This window comes from Falco punctatus (genome assembly GCF_963210335.1).
Source record: "Falco punctatus genome assembly, chromosome: 6".
Taxonomy (NCBI): Eukaryota; Metazoa; Chordata; class Aves; order Falconiformes; family Falconidae; genus Falco; species Falco punctatus.
The window spans coordinates 85,973,892-85,990,026 of record NC_137585.1 but is presented as its reverse complement, the minus strand read 5'-3'; the positions used below and the strand labels follow the sequence as shown (position 1 = coordinate 85,990,026).

Below are 16,135 nucleotides of genomic sequence, written 5' to 3'. Positions count from 1 at the left end.
GGATCATTCCGTGAACCTGAGGCCAGCTGGCACTGCATTACACACAAGTCCATAGAGCTAAGCCCTTTTCCCTCCCAGAACAGAGTAGCCAAGTCCAAATGGCCTATTAGGAATCATCCCCTGTCCCTGGTGACAATCCAGAACCAAGTTAGGGATCTGTTACCATTAACAGTATAGTTAATCACAGAGAGCTCTTGAACCCATGCCTGAACCGCTCAGCTTCCCAGCACAAACACCGAGATTGTGTTTCCAACAGGACTGAATAAATGATACTTCTGGTATATTTGCAAGTCTCCCCAAATGAAAAAAACAAATGCTTCATTCGCTCTGGAAAACAGAAAGGAATGACTAAAAACCAAGGTGAATTTAACAACTTATCTGATGCTGTGTCAACCAGTTAGGTTACCAGCTTCTCAGAAGTTATTATTTATAAACTGCAGGCAAAATCCCACAGGAGTGGCAATTGCAAAACACATATTCATGATCCCAAAAGTGTGTATTTGCTCCTACTGCTACCTGCAAGACAAAGAGCCCAGTTCCAGACAGCAGTTCAGCTGGAAACTCTGTCAATAAGTTGCTGAAATGGCAGATTCACTATCAGAGAAGCAACCCAACCATCAGCTGATGTGCAAAGAGCCAGTGGCTGTGAAGGGGACCAGAGCCGAGGTTTGCTGTACCAACCTCCCTGCCCAGAATCTACATAGCTGTGAACTGCTAGTCCCGGTAGGTGATTGTTCTACAAAACAAGCTGCCTCACAGAGCGTGTTTTGGTTTTTTTGTGGGTTTTTTTTTGTTTGTTTGTTTTTGGATTGTTTTTTTTTTTTTCCCATGGAGCTGCAGGAAGTGCTCTTAGAGCTGATCAGAGTAGTCCTCTTTAGACTTAATACACTAAAAGCGAGTGACTGTGAGTCATTACTTACTGGGAAGTGAGAGAATGGTATACAATTTGCAGATTTCTTGCCATTTCATCATGCTTTGAGAACTTAAAGGAAGATCTCCATGCTAAGGAGAAATAAAATACTTGATTACTAATGGAGCTGGATGGGAAACAGGTTTTTTTCAGTCTGTAAAACAATGTAAAACAGTTCCAGACTGGGCAGTGTGCAGAACACCTTACAAACCCTTGGAGTGGAGAATGCCAATGTACGGAAGAGCTAATAGCTAGGGTACTCACCCTGCAAGACATCTAAGAACATGCTATGAATCTGAGAGAAAAGGAATTTCATCTTGCCTGACTTACCTTAGGTATATGTCCTAACCACCTGGCAGTTAGCTTTCTCACATTTGGCTAAAAATTTGTTCCCTTAAAAAAAATAAATATTTGTTTAGAGGTACCACAAGAAGCAATAAATTTCTATTGAAATATTTGATTTAAGTGAACTGGCATTTTCCAACCAGAAGCAATCTTACCCTGCTTTAGTAATGGGTCCATATTATTTTATGTTGTTTGAAGAATTTCACTGTGCAAAGTACATTGTAACAGATATTCTATTCTAAAACACTGGAAAAATTGATTAGCTATAAATGTCAACACAATCAATAACTAATTTCTTTAATGCTGTGCAGAATGAAAATAATTAAAATAGCAAAGAGAACTGTTAGTTCTTTTTGTGTTCCTCAGGCAATGAACATTGGCAGTCTGTGAAGAAAGACACAAAAAAACACTCGTACTCTACAATTGCATGGCAGACACATTTTCAAAATTATTCATGTTCTTCCTAATTCAGACTTCTGAAGCCTCTTTGAGTTCCATATTTTCTTTTTTTCAATCCTACTTCCTCTACAGTTTTATTTCTCAGATTTCCAACAATACGGTATCTTTTGTTTCTATGGAATATTAATGTTTGATATTCCCTCAGGACTTTGGTATCTCTGTAGTCGTTATGCTATTTCAGGTGTTATTCTACTGGAAGATGCATGTACTTAGACAGGAGATCTCCAAGAAATGACTAGGTAATTTCAGAAGTGAGACAATCTAATCAGTAATGGCCATGTAACTTTTTTTTTTTTTTTTTTTAAATCTATTCATGCTGGTTATTCTCTGCTCATTATAAAGGAGACTTTTGCCATTCCTTTCAGTAGAGGGAAGGAAGAACCCTAAAACAGTATTAATTCAAAGTGACCAGTAAAGAGCTTTGTTTCTGAGTCTAATATCTATCTCAGGACTTTCCAAGGCTTGTTTAATAGAAACCTCTTTATATACCTTAGAAGCCCTGGAATAAAAATAATTCAACAGTTATTAGATAAATATTTCTGTGTCTGCCAAACAATATTTGTGACATATTTGAGAGAATAAGCATCAGTCCAAAGGAAAATGTTCATATATTTCTCAACCATTTAGACAGCACAGAGGTAGCTATACATAATTGACTACCATGATAATAGTGCAAAACAAACAACAACAACAAAAAAAAAGCAAAAAGCCAAGTAATTTCATTTGGTAAAGAAAGCAGTTTATTAACATCTCCTTGCATGTGCATTTTTTAACCTTGCCCTAGTGTAAGGAATAGTTTAATGATATTTCATTCTAAACCACTAAAACAAGAAAGTTCCAAATTGATAAAACCCAGCAAAAATGTTCCAGAGAGAGATTTGCTCTGTATATTTTACAAAATTACATTCTTGATCATGTCACTGGTTTTTCAATAATTTAATGCTCTCAGTAATGATGAAGCATTTATAGTTGTTTTTGATCTGGCAAATTAAATCCCTTCTTTCTGTTGCTCGGTTCTTTTTTTCTTAATGGTTCGGTATTTCAAACTTGAAGGCATTAAAAGCAGTGTAGGACAATGGGTATTTTAAAAATGCTTCGTACATGCCAGCCACCAGCATTAGATTGCATATCATTAAATGACAATGTATAATGTGTTAACAGTTCTGTAAAACATTCCATGAAGGTTTAAAAATTTTACTGTGATTCTTTCAAAACACATAACATTTCTGTGGGCTTCCACGCTTTTTGTCATTTAAGCCAATAACCTTGTTGAGTGTATCCACACCAAATGCATTATATGCCATTTCGATTCCATATCTTCATCCAGTATTTAATACTGCTGTTTGCAATATTGCCAACATCACTAATGTCATCATATTTTTTATGTAAGTTATACTGACAGAAAATGACCTTAATTAAGCAAACAGGAAAACATGAAGAGAACATCATGATCAGATTAAATAGTCACAGTAAGTGAGGGAGTGAGCATTCCATGCCTAAATCAAAGGTTTCTGCTTGTTCTGACAGAATCCAACATGACAGTGTTTGTGTCAATAAATATAATAAGTCTAGTGTATTGGCAGGTATGCTTTTCAGATTAAGGTAATTGATATCAAACTGTATCAGTATCAGTTCAGTATTGTGACTCAAGCTGTATCTCTTATAATCTGACAGAGAACAGAGAAGATTCATTGCCAATAAACTATGAAAGGGAAACCAGAAAAAACTTCAGCAACTATTAGAAGTTTATACTGTATAAAGATTTATAGTTCATATTTCGCTTTTTTTTAAAAAATGTGTATTTATAGTTCAAAGATCATCTTCCTTTACACTTCATATTTTCTTTTTTTAAATCTCTATGCTTATAGTTGTGATGCATACAAATAACCTTTTCAAAATGTCATTAGGTTCCTGGCCTCCATGATCTCTCATGGTCTTACATTTACCTTTCTTTAGTAGTCATTCTTCTTGCACTAGGATGATGGAAAAGGGTATCTGAAAGTTCCCAGTATCATTATTTTTAACACATTTTGAACAATATTCTAAATTTTTGAATTTTACCAGAACTTGAATTATACTAGGCAAAACATATGGAAATACGCTTGGGTTTTTTGCCAGCTCTGAAAAAGTCTTGATTCTTGCAAGTGTGACATACTAAACAAGGTCTTTAATATCTTCTGGGTGCCTGGCCAGTTTACTTTGACTGCAATTACAGTTTTGGCAAGATTTTGACACAACTATGCAACCGTGATTATGTTTGGCATATAGTAAAACAATGCATAAGGTAAATAATTACTAATGGTAAGCACTTAAGTAACTCTTCACGCACACCAACTGATTAATATACAGCACTTGCAATGGAGGTGTAATGTCTTCATATGGAGTCACAAGGTACTGCCAGAAAGTTGTGCTATAATTCTATAGAGCTCTTTGATATTTTTTTATTTGGTACGAGCAGCTGTTTTTCCCAATTGTTCCAAAACAGTCAACACTTACTTGCTTTATTTGCAAAGCAACTAATCAAGAATAACCAATTTCTTCTCTTTAATGAAATTAAGGTTAAATTCTTACAAAATAAAGCAAATGATCAGACTCCTACCAACTTTAAATAGGGTCCAGATTTCATCTTTAGGATTCCTTATGAGTTCAGACCTAGAAAAAACACTCTAATCCCTTTCTGCTTATTTATTACAAACTTCAGCCAGAAAATATAATCATCAGATTTTCCTGAAGGAATACAACACCTGACAATTAGATGGATCAACCTACTTCTCTAATTTTTATATGCCTCCGAACCCAAATCATTCTGTCATCTTATTTAGGCTACTATAACACTCTTCATCTTCTCTCTATAGCAATAGATGACATTTGCAACATAAGCAAAAAATGCAGAAGTCTTATATAGATGTCCGTATGCATATAACACCTATAAAAATGATGCTAAAAAAATAACATTGCAATTGCAAAGTCAAGCTTTCCAAGCATAAGTAACGTAATAAATACGGTTGCCCATGCATTCATAATTCAGCTCTCTGTTATATATCCAGTGTGCAAACCCTTTAATGTTAGCACAATATTTTTCTAGAAAACAGAAGCTCAGTCCACAAAATGGACAGTGTTGGTGTAATAAGCTGCTATTGAACATTTTGCCTTTCCTTATTGTTCTTCATGGATTCCTGTGCTCTGTTTACTGCCTGCCATTCAAATCCTTCTCAGTAAAAGGCATCCACTTGCTTACAGACTTTTCCACCATTATCACCACTGCCATTTTTGAAAGCTTGTTACTATTAACATGCTTTCATTTCAATATCGTGAGCTAAACAATAAGTATTAGTATTACAGATAAGGAACTAAGATAGCAAGAGATCAAAATGTTCATTAATTTTGCTTGAGAAGTCCTGGAGGTTTAGAAGTATGCAGCCCTACACAGGAATGTATGCGTTCAAAGTCCATTTACCAATGAATCTGCAGAAAACTCATTCAGAAGAAAAAGTTTAATCCTTAGCGATATAAAGGAGTCCTATGGCAGAACCAGGAAGGACTTTTGGAGGTCCTAGTTTTTAAGACAAAATGTAATTCTATTACTCATAGGGCAGTCTTTGCACAGTCCCTGACCACACCTGCTATGTATCCATCAATTTCTATAACAAATGACACAAGATCCTACAGGCAAGAGCATCCTCCATTGCACAGCTTTGATTTCTAGACTGCACACTGAATGAAAGCCTGGGCATTTTGGAAATCTCAGTTATGATACATGTTTTTGAAAATTATTTTCTGTACCACTGAAGGTTTTCTGAGAATACTATTTTAGTTCCATTTGTGAATTCGACAGATGTGGTGTGAAAGTTTCATTTACAATAAATGTTATGTAAACATTAAATGAAAAGCACTACTATTAGGATTGACTTTATATCACATTTCACATTAGTAATCTAATTTCTGGAAACCTAATAAATTTACGTAAGTAATTAATTCAATTTCCTTAAAAATATATTGCTATCTGATCTGTAATGTAACTTCACATGATCATCCATGTAAGATGGATTATTTTTCAGAACAAAGCAAAATGTTAAGATCTCATTACTAAATGTAGTCTTCCTTTACAGCTCTGTACTCTTTAAAATTATTTCTTCTATATATATGTTCTTGGCACTTAAGAGGGACAAAAAAGAAAAGGAAGGAGGGGAACTGTTTATGTCTGTTTAGGTTTCAACAATGAATTTCAGGCAGTTTATGCCATGATTGATTAATAATATGTAATGCTTTTGCATCTGCTTCTAATTTCATAAAAACAGATACAAACCCGTACTTAAAATAAAAGCAAATCTAATCAGAGTAACTTTTTTCTGGTTTTCTCCTTTGTATTTCAGACAAATGCAAAACGAAACTGGTTCAAAGGTCTCAGATTACATCTCTGCCATCGAACTGGGAGAGTGGGTAAAAAAGTTTTGCACTCAAGTACCCTGACCCTAATAATTATTTGCCTCAAATCCTACAAAACTGCACATGAGAAACAAAACACAACAAAACCCCAATTTGCTGCTTCCAAGACACTACTCAAAAATTGCTTTTAAACATGCAAATAAAATTGCATGCAATGGTAAGCGCAATGGTAAGCGCAGTGTTAAGTGTTTTTTTTTAATTAAAGCAAATATTACCATTTCTGGAAGGAGGAATTTTATCAGATAATTTTACATGTATAATAAAGACAGAAATATATGCTTTGGCAAAATGGATGTAAGGATACTTGTGTCTATGTGAATCAGGTTTAGCAGGGCTAGGTTTGATGGCTCCCTGATTTGGGCCCCAAGTAGAATCGCCCAAATTCTGAAAGATTTCTGCTACTTCGGAAAGGGCAAAAACTTGTGAAATGAGTGAATCTCAAAAATAGTGCTTATATTAAGCAAAAACTTATGAAAAAAAGCTTCTCTCAGGAGATTTCTACTACAGCCAGACTGGCAGTTATGATTAGCTGTTGGATTTGGACACTAAAATTTAACTTGAACATAGAACCAGGAAAGTGAGTTTGAATACAAGGAATTTAATTTTAACCCATTCCTACTTTACTAAAACCCCTACCCCCCCCCCCCCCCCCAGTCTGATCTTTTCTCACATCATGAGACATCTCTGATTTTTCACAAGATTTACATGCAGCTATGTTTCATATGTATAGAGTATAAGGGAGAACATATAAATATGTATCAGATATTTATTTTTATCTTTGATTTTGGAAACAAAGAAACAAACCAAGATGCTTCAGTTCTATGTATCTGTTACAATAGGCAGAACTAAAGGTTCTGCTAGGTTAAATTCATTTTACCAAACACGTTTTATTACATGTCATTTTTCTAGTTTTTATAACTTTGCAAGATCACCAGGGCTGAAATGTTCCTTGCCAAAACTTTGTCTCAGGTTTTACCTCTTACACAAAGTTTAGTGAAAACAAAGGCAGTTGTTTTAAAGAATTAAGACAGAAAACCATATGAACTTACCAAATGTAATAGGAAAGTTTTCACCTTTTTTGGAGCTCTAGTATTTTTGTAGTTCTGGCTGAGGAAAGAAAAACAGTGATATGAAAAATTGGGACAAAGGTATTTTCCATCTTCTTAAAAAGCGATGCAAATGTTTCTGGAAAATTCCTGTTTAAGTACTCTTTATAGGGGAGGACAAAAATCTCCATTTTTCAAATATTATTCCTCCCTTGAACATGAATCAGAGAACTACCAGACTTTTCCTTCAATTTCTAGGATCTAGTTTGTTGCCAATTGGAAAGGAGACTGTGAAACTTCCCCAAGACCCTCCATAACACTATCACAGTTACTAGATAGCCCAGCAAAGCAAGCTCTGCAAAAAATCACCTGTTTTCATAAGCTCTTTTATTTTGTAGAGAATTAAACAGACAGAAATATCTCGAGAGTTAGCTTAAAAATCATAACAGTACAGTAGTACGTCACATATTAATCCTAACTATACTAGCTAACCTGAGAGAGAGAGAGAGTGTGTGTATACATATATATATAATTTCAGATGGAAAACTTATTTCTTTTGTCCATCAGAACAGAACTCACATGACTTTTTGGCAAGTGAGAAAGTGGAACTTTTCACAGTTAAAAGCTTAGAAAACATTGTGAAGATATGTGTTAAAGACATCTATCATGCACCTTTTTACAAAATTAATTGCACTGTATTTAAGGGGGCACAAACAGCCTGTTAGTGGGACTACAGCTAGTACTATACAAAGAAGTGAAATCTGTTAGCATCTAAGGAGCTGAGGAACACCAGGTCCACTGGCAGCTGAATATCCGTGTGCCCTGAAATCATACCCTCACTTCAAAGATCTTTCTCAAGTTTTTGAGTGGCTTACAAGTAATAAAATCTCAGAATTACCTTCTTCCTACTCCAAAAGCAGAATTTAGCCCATATATTGTATCTAGTGCCCTAAAAAGTTCAAGGACCCCCAACTATTGCCCTTGGATAAAGTGAGGAGCCAAACTCAGAAAAATAACCCAATACTGCCGTCAGTTCCATTTCCTACTCCCATGGTTTAGAGAATCCTTTACCTGTTCAAAGCATCAGTAGTGGCCAGAAACAACAGTAAAGAGGTATAGCAGTTTTTCTAACATGTCACAGGTCAGGTTGGAGGGGGCTCTGAGCAACTTAATCTAGTTGAAAGTGTCCCTGCTCATCGCAGTGGGGTTAGACTAGACGACCTTTAAAAGTCCCTTCCAACCCGAACTATTCTCTGATTCTGGCATTCTGGACTACGTGAGTTACATGGGTTGCTTCTAATGCTAATTGCCAAGTAAAACACTGACAAATTGTGAATCCTTTATGACAATTATATGACTAAAATGATACCAGTACCACCTAAAGGAACAAATTAACCCGGGCAAGTTGGAGCTCATACTATATAAGTCATTCTCTTGGAAGCCTGCAGGATCTATCCAGAGCATCAACGTTTTCTTAACTGCATCACTATTTTGTGTCACAAATCTGAATATGCTAATCATATTTCAAATAAGATGCAGCTCAATGGTGTTTCTCAGCCTTCTGCCCACAGACTGCTCACGGTGTATAAGACATCAGAAGGCCATCCAAAGAACGGTTGCAGAAATGTCTATCTATAAGCACATACACACTTGTGTGCCAAACTCATACATGCATGGGCAGCATATATTCGATTTCGAAGGACACATATAGGTACTACCTGCCCCAGCACACCTGAGTGGTTTCTCCCAGCTGCTGTCTTTATCTGCAGGCAGGCACTACTCAACGGTTAAATCTGCAGGCAGGTCACACTAAATGGTTTTCAATCTCAGTAGTTTCAATGGAAACATTTGTAGCTGTAGCAGTTACTGTTTGATACTGGAAAACAATAAAGAGGATATTTTCCCAAATTATAAGTACTTTATTCATCATTTCTTCTATACCTGTGGATTCATTAAATGATACTAAGATGCAAGATGGTTTGCAGACATTTCACGTTTAGGCAGAACAGAAGAAAAGCTGATACTCCCGTACAGCCTGAGAAATGGTTTCAAGGGTGTGTTATCAATATTGAGCAGTGATGCACCGTACTGACATTAAACTTACTAAAACCGAAATTGTTCAGTGTATCACTATGCAATTGGCTCTGTTTGTGCTCTGAGGTGACCACAGCCATCCAGAGAAGGCAATCACACACACATATCATTAGCTGGCCTTTGCTGCCTCATATTCTTGAGAAAGCAGCAGACTGTTTTGGACCCTGGGATCAGAAAGCAAAGACATAATCCCAAGAACTGAGCTAGAATTTGATTTACATAAGAGAATATTTTAGTTACCAATGTAAATTCTCACAATTTGTATAAGCTTTTTTGCCTTTTGTATGTGTGTGTGTAAGAAGCAGACTGTTCTTTTATTTGCTTTCAAACCAAGATTTTTTTTTCTTTCTGTATGTTTGATTCACAAAGAGATGTGAACTGTGCAACCTTCTCTGTGGCTTTTATCCTTTGTGAAGGTTATATTCATGAGATCTAGCATTGTAACTGTAGTAGAACATGATATTTTATTCAGCTGGGATTCTTGAAGTCCAGTTGTTTACAGTTCTCTTGGGCACTTGTAGTCTCAGCCCACAGGTCTGTTTATACTGTTCTTGCCAAGCTGAAAGCAATTCTGTCACTGCGCCATAGGCTTCTACGTAAGGCTTAGCATTGCAGTGAGGTGAGTCAGTGGCATTGGCAAGCAGCCAGATTTCATTACTGCCTCAGGTTTTCTGGCATTTAGCTAGTGTCCAGGTCCGGTTGCTGTAAAAGATATAGCAAAGAAAATCTGTGTCTTTGTTTCAAATTTACTTTATTAAAGCCATCATTTGCTGAGAACGTTAGGTGAGTATAAAACTTTCTGACTAACTTAATTGCCTGTGTAATAAAGTTCTAAACCCCTGATTTAAATACCTAAGAATCACATATGGATTTTCTCATCTTTGCTGAAGATAAAAAGGCTAAAATTATGAAAATGGAGAAAAGCAGGATCCTTTTCCAAAGTTCCCAGTTATTGATTCCTTCTCTGTAGAATGAAAGGTGGTATGGAACTTACAGTTCCTGGATTTAACCCACAACTTTGTTAAAAATGAAGCAATTATGACTGAATGTGATAGGTCATAATCTCTTATATGTTCATCGCGTAAAATATTGTCCCTTAAATTTAATAAATCTTATGCATTTCTACATATTAGTGATTCCTACTGATTATACTAGCAGTTTCTCATTAACTTTTCTTGATGTTTCAGTCAATCTGAAAACTTTGATGTTTCTCCTAGCAAATGAAAAAAAACAAATGCTGCCAGAGGTCCCCTTACTGTCTCTCATGCTGGTATTTGGAACAAGCAGTCCAAATCTGTGACGTGAAAGAAGTTTTAAGCACCTTTAAGTAGTTTTAAGTATGGCTTAAGCATCTAGAAGTTTAATAGGTGAAAAGAAAGTCTTGATAGAATTTTGAAGTCTTTAAAAGCAAAGTCAACTGATAAGAGACGGAGTGGGTCTTGCATCAAACCATGCTGGAGAGTGAACCAGACATGTTCCTGAATCTCTGACATATGCCAAATCAATTAAAGTAGACAGAATGATACAGAATGTTCATATACATATAACAATAACCTTTCAGCCATTCTTGTGCTGATTGCCTCACATTGCTTTGGCTCCTGTGATGACCATAGCTTTCTTGTGGGAAACCAGAAAATGCCTATTAGGCAAAACACAGCTTGAAGTACAGAGCAGCCTGTCTCAGGAAATGGAGAGGACAAGGGGGAAATATAAAGGATTATCTAATTCTCTAATTTAGTTTAAATTGCCTCACAGCCCACCCCCACCCCCACCCCCCCAGCCTTTTCCTCACTTCTGCCTTTCTTCCAAATGCTATATCCTTTAAGAAGAGTTTTTTCTACATGGAAGTGTGCTTATGTAGCACAATACCAGCTCTGATAATTTTAAATTAACACAGGTGGCATAAAGCAAAAAAATTAATCACTTGGGGGGGGGGGGGGGGGGGGCGGGGCAGAGTAAAAATGTAAATCTTTAAATGCCAAAGTTAATAAGGTTATAAAAATACACATGCAAGGCTATGCTTTCATTGATATATTTGAGTGTGGTTTTTTACCATTGTATGTTCATACTCCAGATAAGAGGTAAAAAGTATTGATGTCTAGCTCTTTCAGGAAAAAGAAAGGCTCTGAAGCATCATTCCCACTAATATTTTATTACATAACAACAACATCCATGTTGATAAATGGTTGGGGACTGAATGCTCTTGGTGTATAGTATTGCCAAAAGGGAATCCCGCTGTGCTCTTTCCAGTCAAGTACAGTTGCACTCCATGAATGATGTGCCCTGCAAGTGTGATGTATTTCCAAACAGTTTACATACAAACGTAATTATTAGCAAAGTACCCCACCACAAACCATGTTAGAAACTGCCTAAACCCTGATGACTGGAACGGTACTAACAGAGGCTGGCATTGCTGAGGATCATAGGTGGGAAGCTGGTATGGATGGGGTTTTAGCGTGGTATCTGAGTGCCACAGCATGTACCAAGCACAATGCTGCCATGACCAGCATTTATTGTCAATATCATTAATAAAACCTTTAGACATTTTTTCCCCTTGTTGGTTGACTGCTCCCTTGTGCTTCCCAAAGAGTTTGAACTAATAATGCTGTGGTGTGAATTGTTTGTTACTGTTCACAAAGGATAATTTAAGTCACACACTAATTCTTGGGTCAGATTTGTTGCCTAAACATGGGCCTTTAGTTGAATTTCAGATGTTGTGGAGTATTTGCAAAAGCCAGTCCAGAAAAGCACAGATGCCCATAGGATCTGCAACACATCTGATACACAGGTATTTTAAAATACTTCAAATGGCACTCCATATAGGTAGTAAAATCAAGCCCTCTACTTTCAAATCTGAAAACAAATTTCTTAAAATGAAGTTTATAATCAGAATATTTTCTGTCATCTTGAGACACCTAGAAGTATTTCTGTGCTTCTGAATGGGCCATGTGAGATCACTCCCACCCAGATGATGCTGATTTGTAGCAGCACAGAGAACTCCATCCTTCCAGGCAGAGCATTAAAAATAACTAGAAAGATCCCACAAGAAACATTCATCCTTATTCTGATCAGTCTTAGAAGCAACATAGATTAGCAACAGAGGCGTACAAAGGCCCAGATCTCTCTTCATTGTGATTAGGTATAAATTTGGATTTACAATATATTTACATAAAAGTGTGGTTTAAAGTGAAGAGATTAATTTGAAAAAAGTCAGAAATTGTGTGGTTTTAGCACATGCAAAAACTCTTGTCTAGTTTACGTACCAAAATTAATTCAGGACACATGCCTAAGATTAACATTTCGGTTATTTCAGTTAGCTAAAATTGGTATAATCTGGTTTAAATTGTTCATATAGGCTCCCTCTGTAGAGTAGAACAGGAACAAAAATAAATATCTGTATGTCCAGAAAGCAATCTATCTTACCTGAGACGTATTTTATCTGAGAAAAATCACTATCTGAAGATTCTTTTTTTAGCTCTTAGCTATAGAGGAAACATAGACAAATTGTGCAGATTAGACATCAAACTTTTAGATGACTGAAGATAAATGAGATGAAACCACTTCTCTGTTATATCCAGACAAGCCTTATTCCAGCCAAGCCAAAACTAAAATTCCTACCTCTAACACATTTATTAAAAGGGAGAGGGTGAATATATTAAACTCTGCTAGAAGCTTTTAATACAGTCTGTGACTGTGTGTGGGTGAATTGGTCAGTGAGTGATAGGGGAATATTCGCCTTTGTAGTAGAAACATGATCATCTTTCAAGGTCATGTCACTTCTCTACTGTAAATACCTGAATTGGTTTTATTAAAATAAGGGCATGGCAAGCAGATGACACTGTTTTGAATGGGTGACAATACAGCACCTGTATTTTTAAAAGTTAGAGGCATAAATCTTAAATTCACTTTGTGCCTTGCAAAAGTATTAACTACTACAGGAAGGGGGAAAAGAAGCCAATTCAATCAAAATAGAATCCAGACTTTCCAGAGAATCGAAAATAAGTCTATTTATAAGCTCAAAGACTCCATAAGAACCATGGTTTTCTGGGATATCAGTTTAGAAGGGTTTAAGCAGTATTAACCTCCAAAACTATATATGCTATATGGTGTCTGCCTTTAAAGCCATTGAGGGGAAAATCAGTGGCCCAAATGCAGATCCCCATCCTGGAGGAGCAGCTGGACACTAGGAATGATTGCTTCTCAATACCGTTTCACTACAACTGTCAAAAAGGCATAACTGCATTCTATTTGAGCAAGAGTCCTAAAGAATTCTAATTTCTTTAATTAATCTAAAATCTGATTTCTATTATACTATAACGTAAGGAAAAATAAAACTTGACACTATTTTCCTCTGTAATTTTTTTTTCACAAAAGTCATGATCACCAGATAATAAGAGAAAATAAAACTAATATTCTCAGTTCTATATAACTATCGCAATTTGCATTACAACAGTTTAGAAAGACATGGGTGAAATTGCTCTAAACCACAGTTTACGATTCTACAGTTCTTTTGCTTCAGGAATGAAGGAGATTGGTATCTGGAAAAGAAAGCCTGTACATTGCACTACCTAAAGGGTGACGTGAAGTCAGAATAGACTAAGGTAAATAGGCCTTATAAAGGAGCTGCAGAGATTCCTCAGATTGGAGAAAAAGTGTTTCTAATCCCACTAGAATGGCTGAACATTACCACCTATCCAAAACCAGCTCTGCTACATGAGGATGTTGTGGAGAAAGAGGTACTGTTTGTATCAGTTTTTACCGGTGCTGTAAAATCCTCAGAGTATCTGTGTGATATTACCCTGCATGAATGCAGAGAATGAGATTAAAATGTATTGTTACAGAAGCCAGGCAGGAAAACAGTAACATAGACAAGGAGTGTTCCCTCAAACATAAAAGCAAAGTTTATAGTTACAGAAAGGCAGGGATTCTTTTGCCCCAATCTTAGCAGAACAGATCTTCTGACGAGACAAAACCTTTGCTGTTAAAAAAACTCCAAACACTCTTAGGCTGGGAGGAAGGGAAATTTTAAATGTCTGCAAGCTGATTAGAGTGATAGAGTGTTACAGCACATGGACATAATAAGAGTCTGAGGACACCATGGATCTGAGGGTAAAAACCAAGCTTAGGTGAGACAGTACAGGTCTCTTACTTTATTTCTTCAAGTGCTTTCTATTTTGGCAAATAATTCATATTTTGAATAGACTTCATCTGAACCATTACATATAAGTACTATCTACAGACTTCTGAACTGAATCTGTTGCTGATGCTTAGTCTGTCAGCTAAAAGTAGGGCAAAATTCAGAGTCTGAGTGCATTTTAATGTTATAACTCAATAAAAGAAAAAAAAAAAGTGAGAAAAAGTAGTAGAGAGCAAACACTTGAAATAGGCAAGAGACCATGTGGAAGAAAGGCGTAGAGGCAGGAGCAGAGATTTCTCCAATAGCTAAGGTTAAAAAGCACAGCAAGGACAAGGTGTTACAAAGGCAGAATGAAAACTGAAAGATGACAAAACACAGAGAAAAACAAATTCTCAGGAAGTTCTAGGGAAAGCCTTAAAAGGTTCAATAAGCTTAGGTATTTGGACGCTTATTGAACTCATCGCTGAATCTCCTCAAGACTTTTTCAGTATTTGTAAGAGGCTGGAGGTCATCCAGATGATTATCTTTCTCTGTATAGTGTCAAACTATTCCTTGGAACGTCATAGGCATAAGTAGGGTATAAATACATTTTTTTAAAATAAATACTTTCTTAATCAGCTATCACAAGCTACACGGTAATTTGACCGTTGGACTGTAAGAATGGACAGACCAATTTTTGCCTACCCTGCATACCTTCAACTTAAGGGTGTTTGGTTTATTACTTTTCCTGTGATACACGAAAACAAAACACTATGCCTGTAGCTGGAGTGGAAGAGAGGAGATAAAGGGAGCACCATTCTTTGCCCGGGGCACATGCTCTATATTTAAATTGCCTTTTGATTCCAGGTTCTAGCTCAGACTCCCTTCTTACCCACATTACATGGACACAGCTTGCACCAAAGTGCATACCTGAGGTAACCTGAGGGTACACTATGTCCTGATTTGCAGTGTAAATGGACCTTATACAGCTAATGCAATCTGTCTTTGCTGATTTATATACTGATGTGTGCAACATCAGGCAGACCCACCTACTCTGCAGTTGCCCCAGAAGGCCTGGTGTCACTGCATAGGGAATTGCTTCTGAGGTTTGAGATTATGCATTATTTATTATTATTATTAGGAATTAATAATTATTATTAACATTAGCTTAGCTAGTTTTTAGGCAGGATGCATGTTTCATCAAACTATAGGTGTTCTGCCTCCTACTATTTTAGCTGTGAGGCTGGGTCATAGGCTGCTCTAGGGTATGGATTACCCCTTTTGCCCAGTTATAGACAATGTCAAGTAATAATGCACAGTCAATGCAATAAAGGCATTTCTCTTAGAAACTGAGAAAAGGCTATATTGGGACTGAGAAATTACATGTTCTTTTGACAAATCATATTAGCTCAAATTAGCTGTTGGAAGGACCAAATGTTCCCAAGAACGGAGCTTTTCATTAATTTATGAATTCAAAATGTAAGAAACCATTTCATCCACGAGAAAAGCTACAAGTAAATCATTGGAATTAGCCACCAGAAAATTGAAACCAAACACTTGCTATTTTGCATGCCAGTTTTTCTCCTCGGTGCATCTCCAACTGAATCTTTTAATATGTACATATAAAATACCCCACTCCACCACACCACCCCACCCATATATCCAGCTGACGGAACCAGAGAGGGAGAGCAAGTAGAATAACAGAATAGGTCAGTCGGT

General features: G+C 36.5%; 1 long non-coding RNA gene across 1 annotated transcript; it reads left to right on the top strand.

The window, feature by feature from the left end:
• The first annotated feature begins 611 nt into the window (after positions 1–611).
• LOC308066564 lies at positions 612–11,241 on the top strand. The gene is made up of 2 exons (XR_013929203.1): positions 612–723; positions 6,088–11,241. It is a non-coding gene; the product is annotated as an uncharacterized lncRNA (long non-coding RNA).
• The last annotated feature ends 4,894 nt before the right edge of the window (positions 11,242–16,135 follow it).